The sequence below is a fragment of the Pristiophorus japonicus genome, chromosome 9 (assembly GCF_044704955.1).
Source record: "Pristiophorus japonicus isolate sPriJap1 chromosome 9, sPriJap1.hap1, whole genome shotgun sequence".
Lineage (NCBI taxonomy): Eukaryota > Metazoa > Chordata > Chondrichthyes > Pristiophoridae > Pristiophorus > Pristiophorus japonicus.
The window spans coordinates 170,481,908-170,509,788 of NC_091985.1; the positions used below are offsets into that span (position 1 = coordinate 170,481,908).

A 27,881-nucleotide genomic window follows, 5' to 3' on the forward strand; every position below is an offset into this window, starting at 1 on the left:
TTTTCCGGGCATGTGCCCTTTTCCAGATCCATTTTATTATAGCCAGTACCCCTAATATTACAAAGATACATCCTACTCCTCTAAAAAGTCCATCTGTCAGTTCGTCCTTCCACTCCTTATACTCTAAAGCGTAACTTAAGGAGTATTTTACTGGGATTAGCCCAGGTTCCGCCATCTGTCGTACCTTTATATTCTTTCAGCTGGGACCAGTGCTTCCACCGGCCCCTACCTTTCATATTCACGCAAGTGGACGTATTGCTACTAATTAATACCTCATATGGGCTGCTCCACCTAGGTGCGAACCCTGGTTCCTCTGCCACTTCCTTAGCCATTACCTTCGTCCCCACCTCGGGGATTATAGCCGAGGCGGTTGTCTCACTGTCTTCATCTTCCTCCTTCTGCCTTTCTCGGACCTCCTGTCACATACCTATCAACTGCTCACTCAATTCCCTCACATACTTTCTGATTCTGTGTCGTAGGGGCCTAAATCGGCTGTCACTATTCCTTCTGGTAACCTCATTGCGCGTCCGGTCATTAATTCAAACGGGGTTAATCTCGTGGTTCTGTTTGGTGTGGCACGCAGCCTCATTAATATTGTCGGTAGGAGTTCAGTCCATTCCTGCCCTGTTTCCTGTATTGCCTTGCTCAAGGCGGTTTTAAGGGTCCGATTCATTCTCTCTACCCTGAACTCTGGGGGTGATATGGGATGTGAAACTTCTGCTTAGTACTGAATATTCGACAAGTTTCTTTCATTATTTGACCCGTGAAATGAGTTCCTTAATCCGAGTCAATCATGTGGTGATAGGACTGCCTCCCATTTTGCCTGGCGGATGTTGGAGACGGCCCGGTGCTTCTCTGTATTTAGCATTTCCACCTGTGTGTGTTTTGTGTGCAGTATTATTTCTACACTCCAGAACAGAAAACCATTGAGATAGGGAAAAAGATTCTTGAGATCACAATTCCGCCTTGGTGGGACCTTTTCAGAAATCTAGAAGTCCCAGTCTGGATCCGAATTGCTTCCCACACTTTAGTTATCTGTCAACTCGCGATTATTCTTTACTTATGGTGTCTCACTTGCCGAGTGAAACGCAGAGGCCGTCAGGTCAGGCACCAAAGGGTGCTGAACGCTCCTTGGCCGAACTTGGGAATCGCGCAGGGAGGGGTGACACCATACTACCATGTTTAATTTGTGTTTGATTATACCTGTGTAAACCGCAACATCGCGAGTATTGTAAGCGTGTTACTTAAATGCTTTGACTATGTACCTTTATTTTACTGAACTTAAAACGTGTTTGACTATGGACCTTTTATGTGATTTGAGAATGTGTTTTGACTACGTGCTTTGTTTGACTTTATTTGAAGTTGTGTATGACTGTATACCGTTATTTTACTGTGGAAACCGAGTAAAAGAGGGACATCATACCCTCTTTATGCTATAACCGAATTGTAATGACTGTATTCGCCTGTAAATTGCATTACATTTCAACGGGGGATGCAGGGTAATGTTTAGCTAGTATAAATGCAGGGAAGGTTGAGCAGGAATTTTGCTTACCTTGTTTGACACTCAAGGAGTGTAGAGTGGCAACAGTGGGGACTGAAGAGAGCAAAATTCACCAGAACCCCCCGTGTTTGGGCTCATTTGAAAGGAAAGCTCATTTGGGACTATCGACCGAAAAATTTGGAACTCTAAAGTGCTTATGGAAGAAACTACGAACTTTAATAGAGTTATGAACTTTTACAAGACAAATTCAAGCCTGTGGGCGGACCGAGGGAACAAAAGAAGCCCACTTAATTATTGGAACTGTCTGGGTGTGAGAACTGAGTTAACCTGTCTGGAAGAATGAGTATTTGAAAATCCTTCGCCATGAGAGACATGAACATCACAGTATCACCCAGAGATAGCTCCCCATCAACATGGGTCTGGACAAACTATTTTAGCATATACATCACAAAGAGGCCCAATCCAGCCTGTATGCGAAAGACTAAGCACAAAAGGACATTGCAATTACCAAACTAATATTTCCATCAGGAAACAGTTTTTCGAACATCAACCCACCCAAGACATATCAACTTTAACGAGCCCGACAAAATATTACAAAGAAGAACCAAGCCCGCCAAAATTATACAAAGGATTGTGAACAGATTGGGCAGCAAGATTAGAACACTGAAATCGTATAACTGGCCACTGTTTTCAACAGAGGTTAGATGGAGAGGAGAGAGAGAGAGAGAGAGAGTGGGGGAGAGAGGTGGTCGCTACTACCTCATCAAGACAAGGAGAGAAACCAATGTGACAGTGGTAAACTGACTCTCCAGCCTCGAAGTCTTGAAGTCCTGAAGGAAGGAAGAACATCACCATCTACCGTTAACTATCAAAAGGATTGGTCAGCATAAGTCCCTGCCTGCCCTGGAGTCTAACCTAGTTAGAATTAGGTATTGGGAGGTGGGAGGTATAATTTTACTGCAACCCCCTTTCAATGTTTAGTGTATGGTACTTTATTAGAGTGATTATAAGTTTGACCTTGTACCTTTCCTTGTATTGTTCTTTATTAGTGATTGGAAGTTTGGCCGTGTATTTTTCTTACTAGAGTAATAAGCCTGTATTACTTTGACTGCAATAAAAACAAAGTTCTTTGCATCAAACCAGCGTCCTCTGCACTTTTATCACCCCCCCTCCAAAATAAATCCACAGTACAGAACCCAAGAGAGGGGGAGCAATTCGAAACCACTCAAGTTGGTCAGAAGGGAACCTGACCCCCTCATAGAGACCACAAACACACCATCACCCCACCCCCCCTTATATAGGGCAGGTCCACCACGGGGCTAGTTACAGAGGAAATCTCCCTCTACATTGTCCCATCAAAACCTCCCAGGGCACGTAAAGCATGGGGTTAGATACAGAGTAAAGCTCACTCTGCAATATCCCATCAACACTCCCAGGGCAGGTACAGCACGGGTTAGATATAGAGTAAAGCTCCCTCAAAACTGTCCCATCAAACTCTCTAAGGGCAGGTACAGCATGATTTGGGTTGACTTAGCCGAGGTGGTCTCGTTGGGCAACCAGTGCCGCAAGCGCTGGAACGACCTTGTCGGATCCGCCAGAGTAAGTATTACATTTATTTACATGTGAATTGTAAGTGCAATCAGTGATTAAAATCAGATGTGATGTCTTGCACTTATACCGGGAATGTTTTACTCAAAGCCTGCGTTGACGATGCATGTCTTTAGGTAAAAAATGATCATTTTCGGAATAATAATGATTAAATCTGCAGATCATGTGTTGTATCAGTCTCTGTGACATTACCTAGCAATGATCTCACGCAGTGATCTCATGCCATGTCGTGCTGGTGTTACCTTTGACAGAAGAAGCTTATGAAGAATAGGGCCGAGCAGAGGCAAACGGCTGGCGGGCCACCAGTCATCATCGAGTTCACTGACATCGAGGAGCGGGTGCTGGCACTAGTGGGGACCCACCCCCCGTTGGCCATGCAGGCAGCAACAGAGCCTGATGTGATGCCACGTGAGTAAAGTATACACCATTGCATGATGTAAAGTCAATAGATGCCACACCCACTCATATCCGAATAATAACATATGATAGATGATTGATAAAAGTGTCCTCTAAATAATGATGGCCTCATGAGAATCATTGCAATGCAGAATTTGGTGATGGTCATGAAATGTGATGCCTGTGATGATTTTGATAGCGGTGTTGCTTTTGTCGTGCATATGCTGTGTTTAACGTTGGAATCACTTTGTGACCCTAGCACCCCCTTCTCCTCTAATAACCTCATTTATGTTTTGTAGCTCAGCCAACAGCACGGCCCCATGCAACAGCACTGAGCCAAGAAGTTGGGGGTGCGGGGCCGGACTCGCCGGACGATCGTCCGTCTGGTGCTGAGGAGCCCCGATTCTCGCCCATGGAGCTGCAGGGTGCCTTCTCCACGGATGACAGTGCGGACTTCGAGGAGCGTGCATCGCCAAGCTCCATAATGCATTCGACACCGATTACATCTAGTGCTCCTGTGGCCATGCCCTCTTCCACCGTGGAGGTACCGGGCCCAAGCACCTTGCTGCAGGGCACCCGAGGTGTCTCCATGACGGCGCCGACTACGTGGAGGTAGGCGCGACGCAGCAGGGCTGCTCCACAAGTGGCAGATCTGAGCGGGGACATAGTACACTTACCTGGGAGGAGTGTTGAGATAGGTCAGCAAATCCTCCAGACAATGGGGGGCATATCCCAACAGCTGGCCACCATGACCGAGTAGGTGCTGTGGATGGCCGAGGCCCTGGAGGTGATAGCCAGGAACGCTGGTGGCAGAGGGCTGCCAGTAGTCCCAGAGCATGGCACTGCACCCCAAGGTGCCACACCCCCATTGTCAATGACAGGAGAGCCAGGAGGAAGATCTTGCTTCTGTCTCGGAGGATGTTCCCACATCTGGACCATTCTCTCACGTATCTGGCCAACCAGCGGTTCTGCCGTCATCCCCCCCAATGAAAGAGTGCCCGAGGAGCTCCTCAGCCAGGCGGCTTGGGGTCAGGAGGGGAAGGGGTAGAGGTGGGGAGGAGAAGTGGGGTCGGGCGGGGGGGGTGGGGGGGAAGGAAAGTGAGGTGCATGGCCACAGGAGTTGTATTGGTCACAGTATTTTTATGTTGTGGTTTCTATTTTGTTGGGAGGTTGGGGGAAGGGGGTACCTTGTTTTTTTGCATTTCTGTTCTTTGATTATGAAGTTTTGTTTGAAATGTGAACACTTTTATCAATGATATTAAAATCATCAATTTGTTGTGGGGTGGGGTGGGGTGTTTTTTACAGCTATAATTATGATTTTATGCAAATGTTCTCATGTTCTTATGTTCTTATTAAATGATTTTTATAATATAAGAATTAGGAACAGGAGTAGGCCATCTAGCCCCTCGAGCCTGCTCCGCCATCCAACAAGATCATGGCTGATCTGGACTCAGCTCCACTTACCCGCCCGCTCTCCATAACCCTTAATTCCCTTATTGGTTAAAAATCTATCTATCTGCGACTTGAATACATTCAATGAGCTAGCCTCAACTGCTTCCTTTGGCAGAGAATTCCACAGATTCACAACCCACTGGGAGAAGAAATTCCTTCTCAACTCGGTTTTAAATTGGCTCCCCCGTATTTTGAGGCTGTGCCCCCTAGTTCTAGTCTCCCCGGCCAGTGGAAACAACCTCTCTGCCTCTATCTTGTCTATCCCTTTCATTATTTTAATGTTTCGATAAGATCACCCCTCATCCTTCTGAACTCCAACGAGTAAAGACCCAGTCTACTCAATCTATCATCATAAGGTAACCCCCTCATCTCCGGAATCAGCCTAGTGAATCGTCTCTGTACCCCCTCCAAAGCTAGTATATCCTTCCTTAAGTGAGGTGACCAAAACTGCATGCAGTACTCCAGGTGCGGCCTCACCAATACCCTATACAATTGCAGAAGGACCTCCCTGCTTTTGTACTCCATCCCTCTCGCAATGAAGGCCAACATTCCATTCGCCTTCCTGATTACCTGCTGCACCTGCAAACTAACTTTTTGGGATTCATGCACAAGGACCCCCAGGTCCCTCTGCACCGCAGCATGTTGTAATTTCTCCCCATTCAAATAATATTCCCTTTTACTGCTTTTTTACCAAGGTGGATGACCTCACACTTCCCGACATTGTATTCCATCAGCCAAACCTTTGCCCATTCGCTTAACCTATCTAAATCTCTTTGCAGCCTCTCTGTGTCCTCTACACAACCCGCTTTCCCACTAATCTTAGTGTCATCTGCAAATTTTGTTGCACTACACTCTGTCCCCTCTTCTAGGTCATCTATGTATATTGTAAAAAGTAGTGGTCCCAGCACTGATCCCTGTGGCACACCACTAACCACTGATTTCCAACCGGAAAAGGACTCATTTATCCCGACTCTCTGCTTTCTGTTCGCCAGCCAATTCTCTATCCATGCTAATACATTTCCTTTGACTCCGCGTACCTTTATCTTCTGTAGTAACCTTTTGTGTGACACCTTATCGAATGCCTTTTGGAAATCTAAATACACCACATCCATCGGTATACCTCTATCCACCATGCTCGTTATATCCTCAAAGAATTCCAGTAAGTTAGTTAAACATGATTTCCCTTTCATGAATCCATGCTGCGTCTGCTTGATTGCACTATTCCTATCCAGATGTCCCGCTATTTCTTCCTTAATGATAGTTTCAAGCATTTTCCCCACTACAGATGTTAAACTAACTGGCCTATAGTTACCTGTCTTTTGCCTGCCCCCTTTTTTAAACAGAGGCGTTACATTAGCTGCTTTCCAATTCGCTGGTACCTCCCCAGAGTCCAGAGAATTTTGGTAGATTATAACGAATGCATCTGCTATAACTTCCGCCATCTCTTTTAATACCCTGGGATGCATTTCATCAGGACCAGGGGACTTGTCTACCTTGAGTCCCATTAGCCTGTCCAGCAATACCTCCCTAGTGATAGTGATTGTCTCAAGGTCCTCCCTTCCCACATTCCTGTGACCAGCAATTTCTGGCATGGTTTTTGTGTCTTCCACTGTGAAGACCAAAGCAAAATAATTGTTTAAAGTCTCAGCCATTTCCACATTTACCATTATTAAATCCCCCTTCTCATGTTCTAAGGGACCAACATTTACTTTAGTCACTCTTTACCGTTTTATATATCTGTAAAAACTTTTACTATCTGTTTTTATGTTTTGCGCAAGTTTACCTTTCACATGACCTTGTTGCGCATTGTCTCAGAGAAGTCCACTTCTCCCTGTAAATGCATGGGGTGTAAGTTCTCGTCCTCCTCCTCAGTCTGCCACCTCTTTGATTGGGCGCATAATGCTCTTCAATATACCTTTTCCCATCTCTAGTCTGCAGCATGTGCGTAGTCATCAATACTGCCTGAGAAATTACAGGCCCCATTACAATCACAATCAGTATTATACCTATTGTTCACAAACAATAAATTTACTGAAACACCTCAAATAAATTCAAATCGTCCACAGTATGATAAGATGTTTGTTTAGATGTTCAAATGATGCACAGTACATCAAAACTCCCCAGAACTTGAAGCAGCCTTTTATATGAACCGACCTCCGATTTACAACATGGCGTCCATATCGCTGGGTTTAGATCAGGTGAGAGCAACTTTGCTCAGCGGGTTTTTCGCCGAGCGATATTTTTGGCGCTATGTGGCCGAGGTGCTGAAAGTAACGCTTGCCGATATTATGGGTGTTAGTTTTGCCCATTCTGATCTTTACGGCAAAAAAAAGTGGGCAGGCGGTATTATTAATTCTTGGCGTTAACTACATGCCGAAAGTAACGCTGGGCGATAAGTGAGTGATACATGGGCGTTAGTTTCCATTTTGTTGCTAAATGGGCGATATCTGGGCACTATACCTCATCTTGACGTTAAGTGGGCGGTATCGATGCAAAAAAAGTGGAAAGTCCAGGCCTTACTTTATATTGCCTCGCCTCATTCTTCCGACCAAAACTAATCACTTCACACTTCTCTGTGTTAAATGTCATCTGCCGTGTGACTGCTATTTCAACACTTTGTCTGTGTCGTCCTGAAGTCTGCTACTATCCTCCTCACTGTTTACTACCTTTCCGAGTTTCGTGTCATAAGAAATAGGAACAGGAGTAGGCCAATCGGCCCCTCGAGCCTGCTCCACCATTTAATAAGATCATGACTGATCTGGTCATGGACTCAGCTCCACTTCCCGCCCACTCCCCATAACCCCTTATCCCCTTATCGTTTAAGAAACTGTCTATATCTGTCTTAAATTTATTCAATGTCCCAGCTTCCACAGCTCTCTGAGGCAGTGAATTCCACAGATTTACAACCCTCTGAGAAGAAATTTCTCCTCATCTCTGTTTTAAATGGGCAGCCCCTTATTCTAAGATCATGCCCTCTCGTTCTCGTCTCCCCCATCAGTGGAAACATCCTCTCTGCATCCACCTTGTCAAGCCCCCTCATAATCTTATATGTTTCGATAAGATCACCTCTCATTCTTCTGAACTCCAATGAGTCTAGGCCCAACCTACTCAACCTTTCCTCATAAGTCAACTCCCTCATCCCCGGAATCAACCTAGTGAACCGTCTCTGAACTGCCTCCAAAGCAAGTATAGCCTTTCGTAAATATTTTGTCATCGCCATACTTTTAAATTCTGCCTTTTATACCCAAGTTCAGGTCATTACTATATATCAAAAAGAGCAGTGCTTCCAATACGGATCCCTGGGGACACTACTGCACACGCCTCTCTAGTCTGAAAAACAACAGTTCACCACTACACTGCTCTCTGTCCCTTAGCCAATTTTGTATCCATGCAGCCCTTTAATTCCATGGTCTTTCAGTTTGCTGACAAGTCTGTTACGTGGTATTTTATCACATGCCTTTTGAAAGTCCATATACACAACATCCACTGCACTACCCTGATCCCCCCTCTCCATTACTTCATCAAAGAACTCGATCAAATTAGTCAAACGCGATTTGCCTTTCACACATCCGTGTTGACTTTCAATTATTAGTTCATACTTTTCTAAATGCCAATGAGTTTTGCCCTGGATTATTGGTTCTAAACGTTTCTCCACCAACATTAGGCTGACCAGCCTGCAGTGGGTGGGTTTAACGCTCTTCCTTTTTTAGAATAGTGAAAGATTATTTCTACTGGTTCACTCCACATGCAACAGGGAAGTGCCCAGTGCACAGCAAATCTCCCAGGTAAGGTGCAGAAGGCCCAGGCACCAGAGCTTGACGCTCCTCGGGCCAAACTGCTCCAGTGCAGCCAGGACAGTGGCATCTACCTGTTAATGTGCAGTGTCACCGAGAAAAGGAAGGTACTTCCAATATGGCCATGTATGGCCTGTCCTGTCCACCTTCTCCCAATCAACAGTTCAGGCAGCATCTGTGGAGAGGGAAGCACAATTCATGGTTTTGTTCAATGACCTTTCATCACAAGGTGGAGTTTTAACTCGGTTTCTCTCTCCGTAAATGTTGCCTGATTTGCTGAATGATTCCAGTATTTTACATGTGATTTCCAGCAACTGCAGTTTGTTGTTTTTTAATCGACAGAGTGATAGTCGGAATCAGACTCCATGGGGCAAACTTTCGGCTTCATTGTCGGCGATTTTCTTGGCGTTACAGCTGGTTTTTGCCCGGCTAGAGTTTGCACACAAGTTTTTTTTCCATGGTATCGGCCACATCAGAAGTCGCCCACCGGAACCAGACCGCCCATGTGCAATGGCGAGAATAACCGCCAGGGCGTAAGTTTGGGCTCAGCCGCCGGCGTCCAGATCGTCGAGAGGCCCATCCTGTAAAAGCTGCTTAAACAGGGCGGTAAGGGGGAACCCTGCCAAGAAAGGTCAGTGAAAGATTAATTAATTATGTATTTAAAATGTTACCACGGCGATTAGGCTTAAAACTTTCTCGGGAATGCTATGTATGTGTTTTTTTGCTCATGATCATTTCTGTCTTCAGGTACTCCCCCCTCCATAGGCCCAACCGCAGCCTGGGCCTAAATTTTTGAACTTACTGTCCATTCCGGTAACGACTGCCCATTTGGCTAACTTTGCACTTACCCGCCAAGCGACCGCTGAGAATGAGTGTGCAATGCTTCTGGCCCCATAACTCAAATGCATCTTTTAACTCCGACCTTACTTGGCTACGAGTGAGAAATGGCACCACACCCGTGCCGACTTCTGCATATTTCTGTCACTTTTTTAACTTCTTCGATATATTTCTGGATTCCATCTTACTGCAATCATACTAGGAGGCAACGTCCTGACTTTATAAATATAATCCAGCGTGTAATCTCTTATGTCTCCAAGTATGAGACCTGACTGACTCTGCTCAAATTACTTAGCTGCCAGCCGTATGGAATCAAACTGTGAATTGTTGTCTTAAAACCTCAAGACTGCATGTTGGAGCACAAATTTTGTAGGATTATTATAAATTTGTCCCCATGTCACTGGACTGATTCCTGGGATGGGGGGGATTGTCCTATGAGGGGCAATTGAGTAGACGAGGCCTATACATGCTCATTTAGATATTTTACATATTGGAAAGGCTCAGTTTCCCAGCATGCTTTCCCAACAGGCCAAGGAGTCCTTGGTTAGATCTGGCAGTTATCGAAGCCCTTGATTAGAAACTTAAGAACATAAGAATTAGAAGCAGGCATTCAGCCCCTCGAGCCTGCTCCGCCATTCAATGAGATCATGACTGATCTTCTACCTCAACTCTACTTTCCTGCACTATACACATATCCCTTGATTCCCTTAATATCCAAAAAAGCCTATTGATCTCCGTCTTGAATATACTCAACGACTGAGCCTCCATAGCCCCCTTGGGTAGAAAATTCTAAAGAATCACCACCCTCTGAGTGAAGAAATTTCTCCTCATCTCAGTCCTAAATGGCCGACCCCATATTCTGAGACTGTGACCCCTGGTTCTAGACTCCCCACAGCCCGGGGAAACATCCTCCCTGCATCTACCCTGTCAAGCCCTGTAAGAATTTTGTATGTTTCAATGAGATCACCTCTCATTCTTCTAAACTCGAGAGAATATAGGCCTCGTCTACTCAATTGCCCCTCATAGGACAATCCCCCCCATCCCAGGAATCAGTCCAGTGACCCTTCATTGCACCCCCTCTAAGGTAGGTATGTCTTTCCTTAGGTGTAAGGAGACCAGACTGTACATAGTACTCCAAGTGTGGCCTCACCAATGCCCTGTATAATTGTAGTAAGATTTATTTACTCTTATACTTATTTATTTATTTATTCCCTCGTAACATCGCCCGCCTCCGCCTCAGCTCATCCGCTGCTGAAACCCTCATCCATGCCTTTGTTACCTCTAGACTTGACTACTCCAACGCACTCCTGGCCGGCCTCCCACATTCCACAGCACGTAAACTTGAAGTCATCCTAAACACAGCAGCCCGTGTCCTAACTCGCACCATGTCACGATCACTCATCACCCCTGTGCTCGCTGACCTACATTGGCTCCCGGTTAAACAACACCTGATTTCAAAATTCTCATCCTTGTTTACAAATAACTCCATGGCCTCGCCCCTCCCTGTAATCTCCTCCAGCCTCACAACCCCACAAGATGTCTGCACTCCTCAAATTCTGCCCTCTTGAACATCCCTCATTATAACTGCTCAACCATCGGTGGCCGTGTCTTCAGCTGCTTGGGCCCCAAGCTCTGGAACTCCCTCCCTAAACCTCTCTAACTCTCTTTCCTCCTTTAACATACCTCTTTAAACAAGTTTTTGGTCATCTGCCTTAATTTCTTCTTGTGTTGCTCGGTGTTAAATTTATCAGTTTGTCTGTAACACTGCTGTGAAGCACATCGGGACAATAAGAACATGAAATGTTTTACTACGTTAAAGGCGCTATATAAATACAAGTTATTATACTCTAATCCCTTTGTAACAAAAGCTAACATACCATTTGCTTTCCTAATTGCTTGCTGTACCTGTATGTTAACTTTCTGTGATTGGTGTACATGGTCACCCAGGTCCCTCTGAACACCAACATTTCCCAATCTCTCAACATTCAAAATATATTATTTTTTGTTTTTCCTACCAAAGTGGATAACTTCTCACTTTCCCACATTGTATTCCATTTGCCATGTTCTTGCCCACTCAGTCAACCTGTTTATATCTCTCTGCAGCCTCCTTGTGACCTCCTCACAGCTTACTTTCCCACCCAACTTTGTATCATCAGCAATCTTTGATATGTTACAAGCAGTCCATTCATCTAAGTCATTGATATAGATAGTAAATAGCTGAGGCCCAAGCACTGATCCTTGCGGTACCCCATTAGTTACAGCCTGCCAACACGAAAATGACCATAAACCAATCCTCAATCCATGCTAGTATATTACCCCCATCCACATGAGTCCTAATTTTGTGTAATAACCTCTTGCGTGGCACCTAATCGAATGCTTTTTGTCAAACACGCTTTCCCTTTCATAAAACCATGTTGACACTGGCTAATAGGGGTGTACCGATGGATGTGGTGTATTTAGATTTTCAAAAGGCATTCGATAAGGTGCCACACAAAAGGTTGCTGCAGAAGATAAAGGTACGCGGAGTCAGAGGAAATGTATTAGCATGGATAGAGAATTGGCTGGCTAACAGAAAGCAGAGAGTCGGGATAAATGGGTCCTTTTCAGGTTGGAAATTGGTGGTTAGTGGTGTGCCACAGGGATCGGTGCTGGGACCACAACTGTTTACAATATACATAGATGACTGGAAGAGGGGACAGAGTGTAGTGTAACAAAATTTGCAGATGACACAAAGATTCGTGGGAAAGCAGGTTGTGTAGAGGACACAGAGAAGCTGCAAAGAGATTTAGATAGGTTAAGCGAATGGGCTAAGGTTTGGCAGATGGAATACAATGTCGGAAAGTGTGAGGTCATCCACCTTGGGAAAAAAAACAGTAAAAGGGAATATTATTTGAATGGGGAGAAATTACAACATGCTGCGGTGCAGAGGGACCTGGGGGTCCTTGTGCATGAATCCCAAAAAGTTAGTTTGCAGGTGCAGCAGGTACTCAGGAAGGCGAATGGAATGTTGGCCTTCATTGCGAGAGGGATGGAGTACAAAAGCAGGGAGGTCCTGCTGCAACTATATAGGGTATTGGTGAGGCCGCACTTGGAGTACTGCATGCAGTTTTGGTCACCTCACTTAAGGAAGGATATACTAGCCTTGGAGGGGGTACAGAGATGATTCACTAGGCTGATTCTGGAGATGAGGGGGTTACCTTATGATGATAGATTGAGTAGACTGGGTCTTTACTCGTTGGAGTTCAGAAGGATGAGGGGTGATCTTATAGAAACATTTAAAATAATGAAAGGGATAGACAAGGTAGAGGCAGAGAGGTTGTTTCCACTGGTCGGGCAGACTAGAATTAGGGGGCACAGCCTCAAAATACGGGGGAGCCAATTTAAAACCGAGTTGAGAAGGAATTTCTTCTCCCAGAGGGTTATTAATCTGTGGAATTCTCTGCTCAGGGAAGCAGTTGAGGCTAGCTCATTGAATGTATTCAAATCACAGATAGATAGATTTTTAACCAATCAGGGAATTAAGGGTTACGGGGAGCGGGCGGGTAAGTGGAGCTGAGTCCGCGGCCAGATCAGCCATGATCTTGTTGAATGGCAGAGCAGGCTCGAGGGGCTCGATGGCCTACTCCTGTTCCTAATTCTTATATAATCATATCATCGAAGTGCCTGTCACCATGTTCCTAATAACAGATTCGATCATTTTGCCTTCGACTGCTGTCTGGCTAACTGGCCTATAGTTCCCTGCTTTTTTTACAAGTGCATCCACTGTCTCGGCAGCTACTTCTTTTAAAACCCTCAGATGCAGGTCGTCAGGTCCAGGGGATTTGTCGCCACTTCGTCCCATCAATTTCTCCAGTACTATATCTTTACTGATACAAAATATTCATCTAATGTCTCTGCTATTTGCTTATTGCCCATTATAATTTCTCCTGTCTCTGCCTCTAATGGGCCCACGTTTACTTTCACTAATCTCTTCCTGTTTACATACCTATAGAAACATTTACAATCTATTTTTATGTCTCTTGCTAATTTACTCCCATACTCTTTTTTCTCTTTCCTTATCAATTTCTTGGTCCTCCTTTGCTGAATTCTAAAATCCTCAGGTTTACTCTTCCTTTTTGGGAACATTAAAAGAACCCCTGGAACATCCCAAGAGTATTTGCAGTGCTTCTAACTTGGGATTGGGGGAGACGGGAGGAGGAGGGGGTGGACCAACCATGACAGACCCCAGATTGAGGGGCTAACAGGGGAGGAGGGAGACCAGCTGTGACAGACCCCAGATTGAGGGGGTAACAGGGGAGGAGGGGGAGGACCAGCTGTGACAGACCCCAGATTGAGGGGGTAACGGGGGAGGAGGGGGACCAGCTGTGACAGACCCCAGATTGAGGGGGTAACGGGGGAGGAGGGGGACCAGCTGTGACAGACCCCAGATTGAGGGGGTAACGGGGGAGGAGGGGGAGGACCAACCATGACAGACCCCAGATTGAGGGGGTAACGGGGGAGGAGGGGGACCAGCTGTGACAGACCCCAGATTGAGGGGGTAACGGGGGAGGAGGGGGAGGACCAGCTGTGACAGACCCCAGATTGAGGGGGTAACGGGGGAGGAGGGGGACCAGCTGTGACAGACCCCAGATTGAGGGGGTAATGGGGGAGGAGGGGGAGGACCAGCTGTGACAGACCCCAGATTGAGGGGGTAACGGGGGAGGAGGGGGACCAGCTGTGACAGACCCCAGATTGAGGGGATAACGGGGGAGGGGGAGGACCAGCTGTGACAGACCCCAGATTGAGGGGGTAACGGGGGAGGAGGGAGAGGACCAGCTGTGACAGACCCCAGATTGAGGGGATAACGGGGGAGGAGGGTGAGACCCCAGATTTAAATCCTTGCTCCACTATCTCCCATTATATATGGAGGGTGCAGATCCCCATCAGCAGCGACAAAGTGAACATGGGACATGACTGTGGGGGGTGGGAGAGGTGGGGTGGGACTATGGGGCTGTGGTGGTCGGGGCCGGACTTGTTGATTTGGAAAGTTGCCCTTTTATCTCGGATCTGGGTTTGAATCCAGAGAGACTGGATTTCCTAGTGTGAATTTTACAGTAAGCGCATTTACTTGTCCCTTGATATAAACGCCTGCATTTTAAACAGCAATAGGTTTAGGGTTTCCCGTAAGTTTAATATTTCCAATTTGTTTGGTATTTTGCGATTTTTGAGAGGTTTGAGAGTTTGGTTTCTTTCAACCTCGCGTGGACGGCTCCTGGTGAGAGCACCGTCTTCCGTCTCCTCTCTAGCATCAGAAAGAAAGCCCGACAATTTCATTGACCAATTTTCCCCATTCGGCTAACCTTCTTGGACTTTCATGTGCGAGGCTGGGGTCTTCTTCGTCTTAGGCAGTCCCTAAGGGACTGTCGAGGATGACTTGCTTCCACACAAAAAGGGACGAGTTCACAGGTGTTTCAATGAAGGACCTAATATTCCAGGACCCGAGCTACATCCTGAAGGGTGGAAGATGCCTGTGAATGGATTTTTTTAACGTGGGGTGACCGTTGCACATCAGCCACCACACGGGCTTGAGAGAGCTAGGTCTTGGTCCAGTGGCAAGGATTACCCATGACTGGAGACCAGCTCTACTGCACAGACCGAGTGCTCACACATATCGCAGTGTGGGCTGGCCCGTGCTGCCCCTGGGCCCTCGCCTCTTCTAACCCTGAAGCTGGGGTACTGTGCAGCCTGGTAACTGGGCTTGGTCCTTTCCTCACTGGCCATTCAGACATGTGATCTTCCCAGCAGGAATGGCAGGGTAACCATCAGGAGAGGGGAGCCCCTGCCCGGGTTGGGTTTATTTAAACCCCTTAGCCCAGCAGTGCTGAAGCTAATTGTTCCTCAACCGCTCTGTGTATAAGTTGTAAACAGCAAGCTCAGCACAGATCAGCAATTGAAGCTGTAACTTTGCTGACTTGTTGCTAAACTGGGCAATGTCTGTGCTCACTAGGCCGATTAACATGGTTTGCAAAGAAAGGTGGTTTTAAAATCTTCCCGCTTGGTAAGTGAAGTTGCACCATTGCTGGAACATTGCCAGCTTTCACTCAGACAAGGAGCTTACTTCCCTTCTGACTTTCACTTCGATTTGAATTTCTTTGTAATGAAAAAACATGGTGGAATTTGCAGGGGGATAAAATCATGAAATAAGACAACATCTTGACAATGAGTGATTGTGCAATCTAGAGCCCCAGTGTGATTCCGGTAGCACTGTGAGCACGGCTTTTTTAGGAGTTTGGAAAGGCTCTCCTGTCTGTGGATGGATTCAGATCACACGTGATCCTCAATAAACCGGTAAACAAGAATTTCATTTGGCGGGAGGGTGGGGTGAGGAGCGGTTTGTGGACTGAGGGTAATTTTAAACTACATTTTTATTATAAACTTTCCTTTCCCCTTCGTTGTCTCATCGTTTATTGGTTGATTTCCACCCTGTTCCTCCTCAGAAATCATTAACTCAAAGCCCAATTACAGCCCAACAGGCAGTGGTTGTCTGTAGTACCTTCCCCTCACAAGGAGCTTTGACATGTCAGCTTGGACTGCGAGGACTGCCAGGATATTGGACCATACAGAGCATCATACCTGAACCCAATCTCTCTCTCTCTCTTCCATCTGCTCTCTCTCATCTTTCGAATGAGACAATACACTGAGTCTGCCCTCTCAGGTGGATGGAACAGATCTCATGGATCGACACTATTCGAAGTAGAGCAGGGAGTTCCCCCAGCTGTCCGAGACAAAATATATCCCTCAACCGACATCACTAAAACAGATTGCGTCCACCTGAGAACAGATGGTTTAACGTCTCGTCCGAAAGATGGAACTCGCGCAGCACTACACGGAGTGTCAGCCTCGATTGTTGTGCTCAGGTCTCTGGAATGGGACTTGAACCCACAACCGTCTGACTCGAAGGTGAGAGTGTTACCCACTGAGCCTCAGGGCTCAAGTTTCGGCCTGAGTTGCTCCTATTTTTTTGGAGCAACTAGTTTAGAATGGAGCATCTTAGAAACTGCAATTCTCGGCATTTAGTTTGCTCCAATTCTAGTGAGTTAGAACAGTTTCATTTTAGGACAGATTTTTTTTTCCAAAAGGGGGCGTGTCCGGCCACTTACGCCTGTTTTGCAAGTTTAGGCAGCGAAAACTTACTCCAAACTAACTTAGAACGGAGTAAGTGTAGATTTTTGTACGCTCAGAAAAACCTTGCCTACACTTAGAAAGTCAGGCGTAGGGAATGAGAGATGGGGGTTGGGAAGGTGGGTTTACAAACATGAAACACATCACTTTTACAAATAAAGAGCCATCATCAATAATAAATGATAAATAAATCAATAAATCAATCAATAAAATCAAAAAAAAATTTAAAAATTTAAAATAAAAAAAATAATACAAAATCAATCAATCAATAAAAAATTACATTTCTACTCACCAGGAGCTCTCCAACAGCGTGCTGGGATGCCCCCACCCCACCCCTCCCAGTATCTCTCTCTCTCTCTCTCTCTCTGTCAGCAAGGGGGAGGGAGGGGGGGAGAAGAGGGAGGGGGAGACAGAGGGAGGCGGAGGAGGGGGAGGGAGAGGAGGAGGGGGTAGAAGAGGAGGGGGAAGGAGGGAGAGAAGGGGGGAGTGAGGGAGAGGGGGGAGTGAGGGAGAGAGGGGGAGGGAGGAGGCAGAGGAGGAGGAGGGAGGGAAAGGGAGGAAGAGGAGGGGAGGGAGGGGTGAGAGGGAGGGGTGAGAGGGAGAGGGGAGGGGGAGGGGGGAGGGGAAGAGGAAGTGGGAGGGGGAGGGAGGGGGCAGAGGAGGAGGAGGGAGGGTGGGGAGGAGAGGGGGGGAGGGGGGGGAAGAGGAGAGCGGGGGTGGGGGGAGAGGGAGGCTGAACGGGCCGTGCCAAAGACTTTGGGCGGGGCTGGTGGGCCCCGACGATGACGCGGATGCCGGGCCGGGCCGCCGAAGACTTCGGGCGGGGCGGGCCTCCAGCAAGATGCCAGGCAGGCGGGCAGGCCCCGCCGCCGCCGACGTGGAGCGGGAGGGAGCGGGAGCTAAACGGGAAGGAGGGAGGGAGGGAAGGAGGCCAGAGTCCGATCTTCGCCCTGGCAGCCCATTCGTCCAGGGCTAGGGGCGGCGTGCTTCAGGCCCTTCCCACACAGCCTCGGGGGCCGAGAGCTACTGCACATGCTCGCACACTCTAGCGCGCATGTGCAGAGGTCCCGGCACTGTTTTCAGCGCAGGGACCTGGCTCCGCCCCCCACACGTTCTGCTGCGCTGCACCAAGGGCCTGGATCGACCTGACGGAGGGGAGAATACCAAGGTAAATAATAGGCGCCGTTTCTGTTCTAAAAAGTCAGCGCGTTCTAACCCCGGGGGCAAACTTGGGCCCTCAATGTGTAAACTCTGAGTAGAACCAAAGTGGTCAACCTTTCCAGGCTGGGAAACTGCATGCCAGGCCTGCCCATTGGAGGGAAAGGGCCCCCTCCCCCACACTGAGCAAATGAGGACTCTTGGTGCCAGTTGCAGGAAGATGTATCCCGCATCCCGCTCTGGTTAACCCTCCCACAACCAACATGGGGACATGTGCCCATCAGAACGAGTGACGTTCCCCTTGGCCTGGGGAACTGGGGCAGTAACAGGCTACCTTGGGGCCTGTTCTTGAAGAGTCTCTCAGCACAAACTGGACTCAAAGAAGCCACCTTGGCCCATCAATCTGCTCTGCTCCCAGTGTAGGGAGCCGGGTGTAGCAATACATTCCTCCCACAGGCACCGTGCAGTTTGGATGCACAGTGTCTCCGTGAAATATCTACGGACTCCCACTGAATGTGAAGATTCATCTCCGGAATATGGAATAATCTCTTAAGACTATCAGAGTGTGCATTATTTGAATTGCACAATTACTTAATTCAATGTTTTGCCATTATACTGCTAGAAATTAAGATTGAGAGACTGTAGGTGAAACCATTTTACACAAAATAATGACTTATATTCTATACTATATTCCATTATTTCTGCAGTTGAAAAAATATTGCAAGACTGTGCAAAATGGTGAGTATCTGTACAAAAGGTTACATCGAATTTTACAGCACAGAATCCATGCCGCTGTTTATTCTCCAGAGCCTCCTCCCACCTCACCACCTCACCCTATCAGCATACCTTTCTATTCCTTTCTCCCTCACGTGCTCATCCAGATTCCCCTTAAATGCATCGATGATATTCGCCTCACTCCCTCCATGTGATCACGAGTTCCACATTCTCACCACTCTCTGATTAAAGATCCTCCTGAATTCCTTCCAAGATTTATTAGTGATTATCTTATATTCATGACCTCGAGGTTTGATCTTCACTACAAGTAGAAACATTTCTCTACATCAACCCTATCGGACCCCTTTGTAATTTTAACGAGCTCTATCAGGGCACCTCGCCGTCTTCTCTTTTCATAGGGATAAGAGCCCGAGCTACAGCATTCTCTAAGGCCAGCTAGCACATGTTTACATTTAGATTCACTTTATCACCCACCACCCTCCCCCAGCAGGAGACTCAGTTCTCTTGTTCAGCTTTTCCAACCCAAACATTGGAACTTGCTGAGCACCTTTGAGGACATAATATTTAACAGGCCTGGGGGCATCTTGACAGGGAACTGGTACAGAAAGTGGATAAATGGTCATGGAATGCAGATGCCTGTGGAACAGTGCAGTTAGAAACAGTATACACAGGTAAAATCACAACCAAATGCAGGGAGATGAAGTGGGGAGGTATCTGGAGAGCTGTGCTCACCTGACTGTAATGTGTGTTTTTTGTGGTGAAACATCCTTTGTAATCCTGGTTGGCCGCGACGATGTAACTGTCAACCTTTAATAAATGGCAAATATTAGACTCCGTGTCCAAGAATTCATCCTTGGCATCTAGGCGCAGGACTGCAGCCTTTGTCTATACTATTACAACATTCACATTCCCAACAGTACCGCTATCTGCATAATAGCTTCAAAAAAATGTTATAGAATTTACAGCACAGAAACAGGCCAACATTTCTCTGCCGGTGTTTCTGCTCCACATGAGCCTCCTCCCACTTCACGTCATCTCATCCTCGCAACACATCCTTCTATTCCTTTCTTCCTCATGTATTTATCCAGCTTCCCCTTCAATACATCGTACTATTCACCTTAAACACTCCCTATGGTAGCGAGTTCCACATTCACACCACTCTCTGCGTAAATAAGTTTCTCCTGAATTCCTTATTGGATTTATTAGTGACTACCTTATATTCTGACCTCCATTTTTGACCTCCACTACAAGTTGTAAGAGTACTGCATTTCTTTGGTTTCATTTTCTGCTAATAACTGTGCTTGCAAACTGCTCCAAGATGGCTGAAACTGGCTTGACCAATTTTTAGTGACCCAAAAGGCTTCGCGAATTCAAAAGACTTTCTCATGAGTTTTAACATCTCACAGCTGCAAAGGAACAGTTCTCACACTGTAGCAAGGAGATAAGAGAATGAAAGCCCTATTCATTGTGAAAGACTATCCCTTTGTTTTACATCTAGAAAATTATGTACACGGTGGGCAACAATCCAGAAAAACAGTACATAATGGCAGTAACACGTGAGGTCAGGGCTGCAGTCACAGTGAGTGGTGACCTGGTTAGTTGCCAATCAGTGGGTTAATTTCCGTTCGCTGATCACAGCTGGAGTTAACTCTCATGAGTATCATTGCTTTTTTAATCACTTAGGGAATAGGCAATTCTTAACTGTTAAGAAATACTTTAATGGGATAGATTGGTGTGGGCTAATAATTAGAAATTATTGTGCATTTAATGCTATCATAATTTCTTGTATTTCTTCTATTATTATTCTAAGTAAATATAATCCCTGAATAGGGGTCAGAAAAGAATCATCCTGTGTCTGTCTTGTTCTGTCTCACAAGTCCGAACTCCGAAGTGTCCAGAAAAGACATAAATCTTATCTTCATTAAACAGATTTAGCCTATAAGTCTTACAAAGTGGAAACATTTCTCTACATCAGCTCTATTGAGCCCCTTCATAATTTTAAAGTGCTCCATCATGTCCACATATCCACGGCATAACGAAGATCGCCTATTTCCACCTCCGTAATATCGCCCGTCTCTGCCCTTGCCTCAGCTCATCTGCTGCTGAAACCCTCATCCATGCCTTTGTTACCTCTAAACTTGACTTGACTACTCCAACGCACTCCTGGCTGGTCTCCCACATTCTACCCGACGTAAACTTGAGGTCATCCAAAACTCGGCTGCCCGAGTCCTAACTCACACCAAGTCATGATCACCCATCACTCGCTGACCTACATTGGTCCCCGGTTAAGCAACGCCTCGATTTCAAAATTCTCATGGTTTACAAATCCCTCCAGGGTCTCGCCGCCCCCCCCGCATCTCTGTAATCTCCTTCAGCCTCACAACCCCCCGAGATGTCTGTGCTCCTCTAATTCTGCCCTCTTGAGCATCCCTGATTCTAACATCTCAACCATCGGTGGCCGTGCCTTCAGCTGCCTGGGCCCCAAGCTCTGGAACTCCCTCTCTAAACCTCTCCGCCTCTCTTTCCTCCTTTAAGACGCTTCTTAAAACCTACTGCTTTAAACAAGCTTTTGGTCAACTGCCGTAATGTCTTCTTACGTGGCTCAGTGTCAAAATGTATTTGTTTTGTCTTCCAACACTGCTGTGAAGCGCCTCAGGACAATAAGAACATAAGAAATAGGAGCAGGAGTAGGCCGTTTGGCCCCTCGGGTCCCACTTCTCCACCCGCTGCCGATAACCCTCGACTCCCTTATCATTCAAAAATCTGTCTATCTCCATCTTAAATATATTCAATGACCCAGCCTCCACAGCTCCCTGGGGCAGAGAATTCCAAAGATTCACGACCCTCTGAGAGAAGAAATTCCTCCTCATTTCTGTCTTAAATGGGCAACCCCTTGTTCTGAAATTCTGCCCTCTAGTTCTAGATTCCCCCACAAGGGGAAACATTCTCTCTGCATCTACCCTGTCCATCCCCCTCAGAATCTTATATGTTTCAATAAAATCGCCTCTCATTTTTCTAAACTCCAATGGGACGTTTTACGAGGTTAAAGGCGCAACAAGTTGTTGTTTCGGTACTGTGGCAGGGATTCAAATATGGAATTACGGGAAAGATGGGCACGGATTTGGGAGGCGACAACACGTTCAAGGACTCTGGAGAGGAAAGGGAGGTTGGAGATGGGGCAGTAGTTTGCAAGGACTGAGAGGTCGAGGGTTGTTTTTTTGAGAGGGGTAATGTCGGCAGATTTAAGGGGGAGGGGGACAGTACCCGAGGAGAGAGAACCGTTAACAATGTCAGCTAACGTGGGAGCCAGAAAAGGACAGGGGTCGAGCGCTGGTCATAGTTCGGTATCCATGTGTCCTTCCGGGAGCTGCCTGCCTTCAACCGAGATCTAATCAGGATGTGGAACATGGCTGCCTCCAACCAGAGTTCTTCCCCGTCAGAAGCTGCAGCCTTACTTCTGACAGGGAGTGGGACTGATTGGATCGCTCTGTCACAGAGCCGGCACAGGCACGATGGGTCGAATGGCCTCCTTCTGTGCTGCATCATTCTATGGCTCTCCATTATACTCTCTATATATACCTGCAATTAGAGTTCGAGTTGCACACGGACTCCAGGTTTGGGGGCAGCAACCAGATCGCAGATGCTCCAAGCCAACTTTAACACCATGTCGCGTGCCATCTGCTTGGCATCTAACTCCAAACTGTTGGCTCTTCTTGTTGGTCTTTGAGGATTGGCTGCCAGTTGATGAGTTCCCTATCTCGGCTGAGAATGGGTTTGAAGTAGCGAAGGAGGCAGGGGGTAAGCGGGCAACCTATCTGATCGTAGCCCGAGCATCTCTATCCCTCAGGAGCACCCCAAAGATCTATCCTGGGAGCCCTTTCCAATTGTGCGAGTAGCTCCGTGGTGATGCCACCCACAGAAGTAGGGTCTCCTTCCATATTTCTTGCTGATGTCACACACTCTGCACCCACCTCTCTCTAAACCTCCACAGCCTCTGGCATCGCCCCCATTTACAATTGTTTCCAACATCTCTCCCCTCCCTATCTCTGTCACCCCCTCCAGCCCTGTGACCACCACCCCCCCGCTCCATCCCCGAGATCCCTGCGCTCCTTCAATTCTGGCCCCTTGCTATTCTCCTATTCCCATGGCACTATTTCAAAGAAGAGCAGGGGAGTTATCCCCGGTGTCCTGGGGCCAATATTTATCCCTCAATCAACATAACAGAAAAAGAGATGAGCTGGACATTATCACATTGTTGTTTGTGGGAGCTTGCTGTGCCCAAATTGACTGCCGCATTTCCCACATTACAGCAGTGACTACACTTCAAAAGTACTTCATTGGCTGTAAAGCACTTTGAAACGTCTGGTGGTCGTGAAAGGCGCTATATAAATCCAAGCCTTTCTTTTCTTTCTTGCTACCGGAGCCGCTGCTCAGAAGCTCCTCCATGTGGTCAGCTTCAGCGAAACGTGCTTGGCAGAGAGGTGGGCCTCGGCTGTGAACATAACCAGAGTCAGCGACATACTGGATGGGACAGTGGAGGGCCTCGGCTGTGAACATAACCAGAGTCAGGGATGCACTGGATGGGACAGTGGAGGGCCTCGGCTGTGAACATAACCAGAGTCAGCGACGTACTGGATGGGACAGTGGAGGGCCTCGGCTGTGAACATAACCAGAGTCAGCGACATACTGGATGGGACAGTGGTGGGCCTTGGATGTGAACATAACCAGAGTCAGTGATGCACTGGATGGGACAGTGGTGGGCCTTGGATGTGAACATAACCAGAGTCAGTGATGCACTGGATGGGACAGTGGAGGGCCTCGGCTGTGAACATAACCAGAGTCAGTGATGCACTGGATGGGACAGTGGAGGGCCTCGGCTGTGAACATAACCAGAGTCAGTGATGCACTGGATGGGACAGTGGAGGGCCTTGGATGTGAACATAACCAGAGTCAGGGATGCACTGGATGGGACAGTGGAGGGCCTTGGCTGTGAACATAACCAGAGTCAGGGATGCACTGGATGGGACAGTGGAGGGCCTCGGCTCTGACAATAACCAGAGTCAGGGACGTATTGGATGGGGGAAAGAGTGGGCTGGATGTTAACAGAAACATTGCCACACAGGAGGTTCTGGCATTACGTCCACACCAAGGCCGAAGCCATCAAGGTGCTAAAAGCCATGCTCAGCCCCTACTCCACCAGGTGTGTTGAGGCTCTGGCTGCCTGCCTCTCTTCCTCAGTCTTGTCGGTACCTGGATGGCCCTGGAGAAGGAGCATATGGTGTCCACCGGTGCACGCAAGGCTGTACCCCACCGGTGGGCACCGCAACGACTGGGGCGGGTGGGGGCAGACGGGGATGGGATGGACGGACACATACACAGTGACACAGGATATAATATTCTTCATTCATTTGATCAGTTTCCTTTGGTTTATTTATAATTTGGGTGTTTATCGTTTGTGCCCATTTAAAAGGGGGCACTTCCTTAATGTGGTTTTGATTGGACGATTTGGATGACACTGGTGCAGGGACGGGCAATGGTTTGGGCTGGGGGCGGGGGTGACCATTTAACACCTTTTACTGAGCAGTTAACAGCCACACACCAATGTTCTCACTACGCTGTGCGGCCGTGCACTAATCGCGAGGTCCCACGCAGGCCACTCACCAGCTCCTGCCACTGGAAGAGATACCGTACAGCAAGTCTATAGAGACCGCACATTAGAGGGAACATTGGTGCACACATAGAATGAATTGTGTTAAGAACAGCTACCATTACAATTGAAAAGAGTGAGTGTAATGTCTAATGTTGTTATGCCTCCACTATGCAAATTAAATGGGAAAATATTAAAATGACTGAATAATTGTGCAAGAATTAATAATCCCACTGACAGTCATTGGTGAGAGCATTGTGTTAAATTGGTAAATTGGAACTGGCCAACTCAGTGTTGATTATCACTCCCACTTCTACCCTCCCAATCATTTATAAACATCAATTTAGATAATAGTCCGATACCAGCTTAAATGAACAAAATGTAGTGTAAAACAGTAAAGTAAATGAATGAAATGATTGATCGGTCGATTAGATGTTGTACTGAAGGTCTACGTGGCTGTTTGACAGAGCAGTTCGGGTTTGCGGGCTCGCCGATACGAGAGCTGTTCTCGGTTTAGTGTGCTGAGTACGGGAGCCCGAGGCTTCGCAAGGCCTGAACTACAATCGCGAGCCATTGCCTGGAGTCCTTGTGCTCCAGGATCCACTCTCGGGTCGAAGACCATGATGAGAATCCCCCTGTCTTTGTACTCTGGGTTTCGGGTAAAAGAGTCATTGAGATCAGCAGCCACGACTCGACTCTGACTAATGTGCAGCTTAACCTCTATTCCTTAAGATTCCAACCCAAAAATCATCCCACATTCCAAACTCTGGTGGCACCTCACTGAACGTTTAGGCCCTCTTTTGTCTTCGAGGGGCTCGAAGCGATTTAAATGCATTTCTGTATCTGACAGTGTCAAATGCAAATTGTGATGTTTGAAGAATATCAATAAGTTTCTCTAAACTCTCATCTAGTTTAGAGTTTGATAATGGCCATGGCAGAATAACTTACTGTAACGCAGCAATGTTAAAAGTCAGAGAAATACAGGTCACCGTCCGAAAATCTCTGTCCTACCAGATATGCCAATACTTTCGCGCCTTCATCTGAGGTGCCAACTGTTGGGAATAGATGCTCTTACTGATAAATTTATAAGTTATTCCATAAAATAATAGGGGGTTCAAAGGCATTTTTTGGCTTTCATAGGAATTATACATAAAATGATAATTACTATCAATAATCACACAGGTACAATGATAACTGTTATTAATAATAATCACAGATACAATTATAACTATTATTAATAATAGTTCCCATATGCTTGAGACGCTTATGGTACAGATGCTTATAGGGCAGAGAAACTTAAGGCAAAAAGCAAAAAGGACCCATATTACAGCAAAATTCTAAAGGGGCAAAGTGTATGAGAAAGACAAGCCTGAAGGCTCTGTGCCTCAATGTGAGGAGTATTCGGAATAAGGTGGACGAATTAACTGCGCGGATAGCAGTTAACGGGTATGATGTAATTGGCAGCACGGAGACATGGCTCCAGGGTGACCAAGGCTGGGAACTCAACATCCAGGGGTATTCAACATTTAGGAAGGATAGACAGAAAGGAAAAGGAGGCGGGGTGGCATTGCTGGTTAAAGAGGAAATTAATGCAATAATAAGAAAGAACATTAGCTTGGATGATGTGGAATCGGTATGGGTGGAGCTGCGGAATACCAAGGGGCAGAAAACACCAGTGGGAGTTGTGTAGAGACCACCAAACACTAGTAGTAAGGTTGGGGACAGCATCAAACAAGAAATTAGGGATGCATGCAATAAAGGTACAGCAGTTATCATGGATGACTTTAATCTACATATTGATTGGGCGAACCAAACTGGTAGCAAAGCGGTGGAGGAGGATTTCCTGGAATGTATTAAGGATGGTTTTCGAGACCAGTATGTCGTCGAACCAACAAGGGAACTGGCCATCCTAGACTGGGTGATGTGTAATGAGAAAGGACTAATTAGCAATCTTGTTGTGCGAAACCCCTTGGGTAGAATTCTTTATTAGATGGAGAATGACACAGTTAATTCAGAAACTAGGGTCCTGAACTTAAGGAAAGGTAACTTCGATGGTTTGAGGCGTGAATTGGCGAGACGAGACTGGCAAATGATACTTAAAGGGTTGACGGTGGATAGGCAATGGCAAACATTTAAAGATCATATGGATGAACTTCAGCAATTGTACATCCCTGTCTGGAGTAAAAATAAAACAGGGAAGATGGCTCACAAGAGAAATTAAGGATAGTGTTGAATCCAAGGAAGAGGCATATAAATTGGCCAGAAAAAGCAGCAAACCTGAGGACTGGGAGAAATTTAGAATCCAGCAGAGGAGGACAAAGGGTTTAATTAAGAGGGGGAAAATAGAGTACGAGAAGAAGCTTGCTGGGAACATAAAAACTGACTGCAAACGCTTCTATAAATATGTGAAGAGAAAAAGATTAGTGAAGACAAACGTAGGTCCCTTGCAGTCGGATTCAGGTGAATTTATAATGCGGAACAAAGAAATAGCAGACCAATTGAACAAATACTTTGGTTCTGTCTTCACGAAGGAAGACACAAATAACCTTCTGGAAGTACTAGGGGACCGAGGGTCTAGTGAGAAGGAGGAACTGAAGGATATCCTTATTAAGCGGGAAATTGTGTTAGGGAAATTGATGGGATTGAAGGCCAATAAATCCCCGGGGCCTGATAGTCTGCATCCCAGAGTACTTAAGGAAGTGGCCCTAGAAATAGTGGATGCATTGATGATCATTTTCCAACAGTCTATCGACTCGGGATCAGTTCCTATGGACTGGAGGGTAGCTAATGTAACACCACTTTTTAAAAAGGGAAGGAGAGAGAAAGCGGGTAATTATAAACCTGTTAGCCTGACATCAGTGGTGGGGAAAATGTTGGAATCAATTATTAAGGATGAAGTAGCAGCGCATTTGGAAAGCAGTGACAGGATCGGTCCAAGTCAGCATGGATTTATGAAGGAGAAATCACGTTTGACAAATCTTCTGCAATTTTTTAAGGATGTAACTAGTAGAGTGGACAAGAGAGAACAAGAGTGGTGTATTTGGACTTTCAAAAGCTTTTGACAAGGTCCCACACAAGAGATTGGTGTGCAAAATCAAAGCACATGATATTGGGGGTAATATACTGACGTGGATAGAGAACTGGTTGGCAGACAGGAAGCAGAGAGTTGGGATAAATGGGTCCTTTTCAGAATGGCAGGCAGTGACGAGTGGAGTGCCGCAGGCTCAGTGCTGGGACCCCAGCTCTTTACAATATATATTAATGATTCAGATGAAGGAATTGAGTGTAATATCTCCACGTTTGCAGATGACACTAAACTGGGTGGCAGAGGAGGATGCTAAGAGGCTGCAGGGTGACTTGGACAGGTTAGGTGAGTGGGCAAATGCACAGCAGATGCAGTATAATGTGGATAAATGTGAGATTATCCACTTTGGGGGCAGAAACGCAAAGACAGAATATTATCTGAATGGTGGCAGATTAGAAAAGGGGGAGGTGCAACGAGACCTGGGTGTCATGGTTCATCAGTCATTGAAAGTTGGCATACAGGTATAGCAGGCGGTAAAGAAGGAAAATAGTATGTTGGCCTTCATAG

General features: G+C 46.6%; 1 protein-coding gene across 6 annotated transcripts in view; it reads right to left on the reverse strand.

Moving 5' to 3' along the window:
• LOC139273324 (maestro heat-like repeat-containing protein family member 1) overlaps positions 1-27,881 on the reverse strand; it is a 329,897-nt gene that overhangs the window by 21,038 nt on the left and 280,978 nt on the right. For 3 of the 6 annotated variants that reach the window (XM_070890108.1, XM_070890105.1, XM_070890109.1), the window contains one exon: positions 19,375-19,449. The gene's annotated coding sequence lies outside the window, so the exon portion shown is untranslated. Of the gene's footprint in view, positions 1-6,740; positions 6,920-8,825; positions 8,909-19,374; positions 20,062-27,881 lie in introns of those variants that run through there. The other 3 variants (XM_070890106.1, XM_070890110.1, XM_070890107.1) reach the window with 3 other exon arrangements.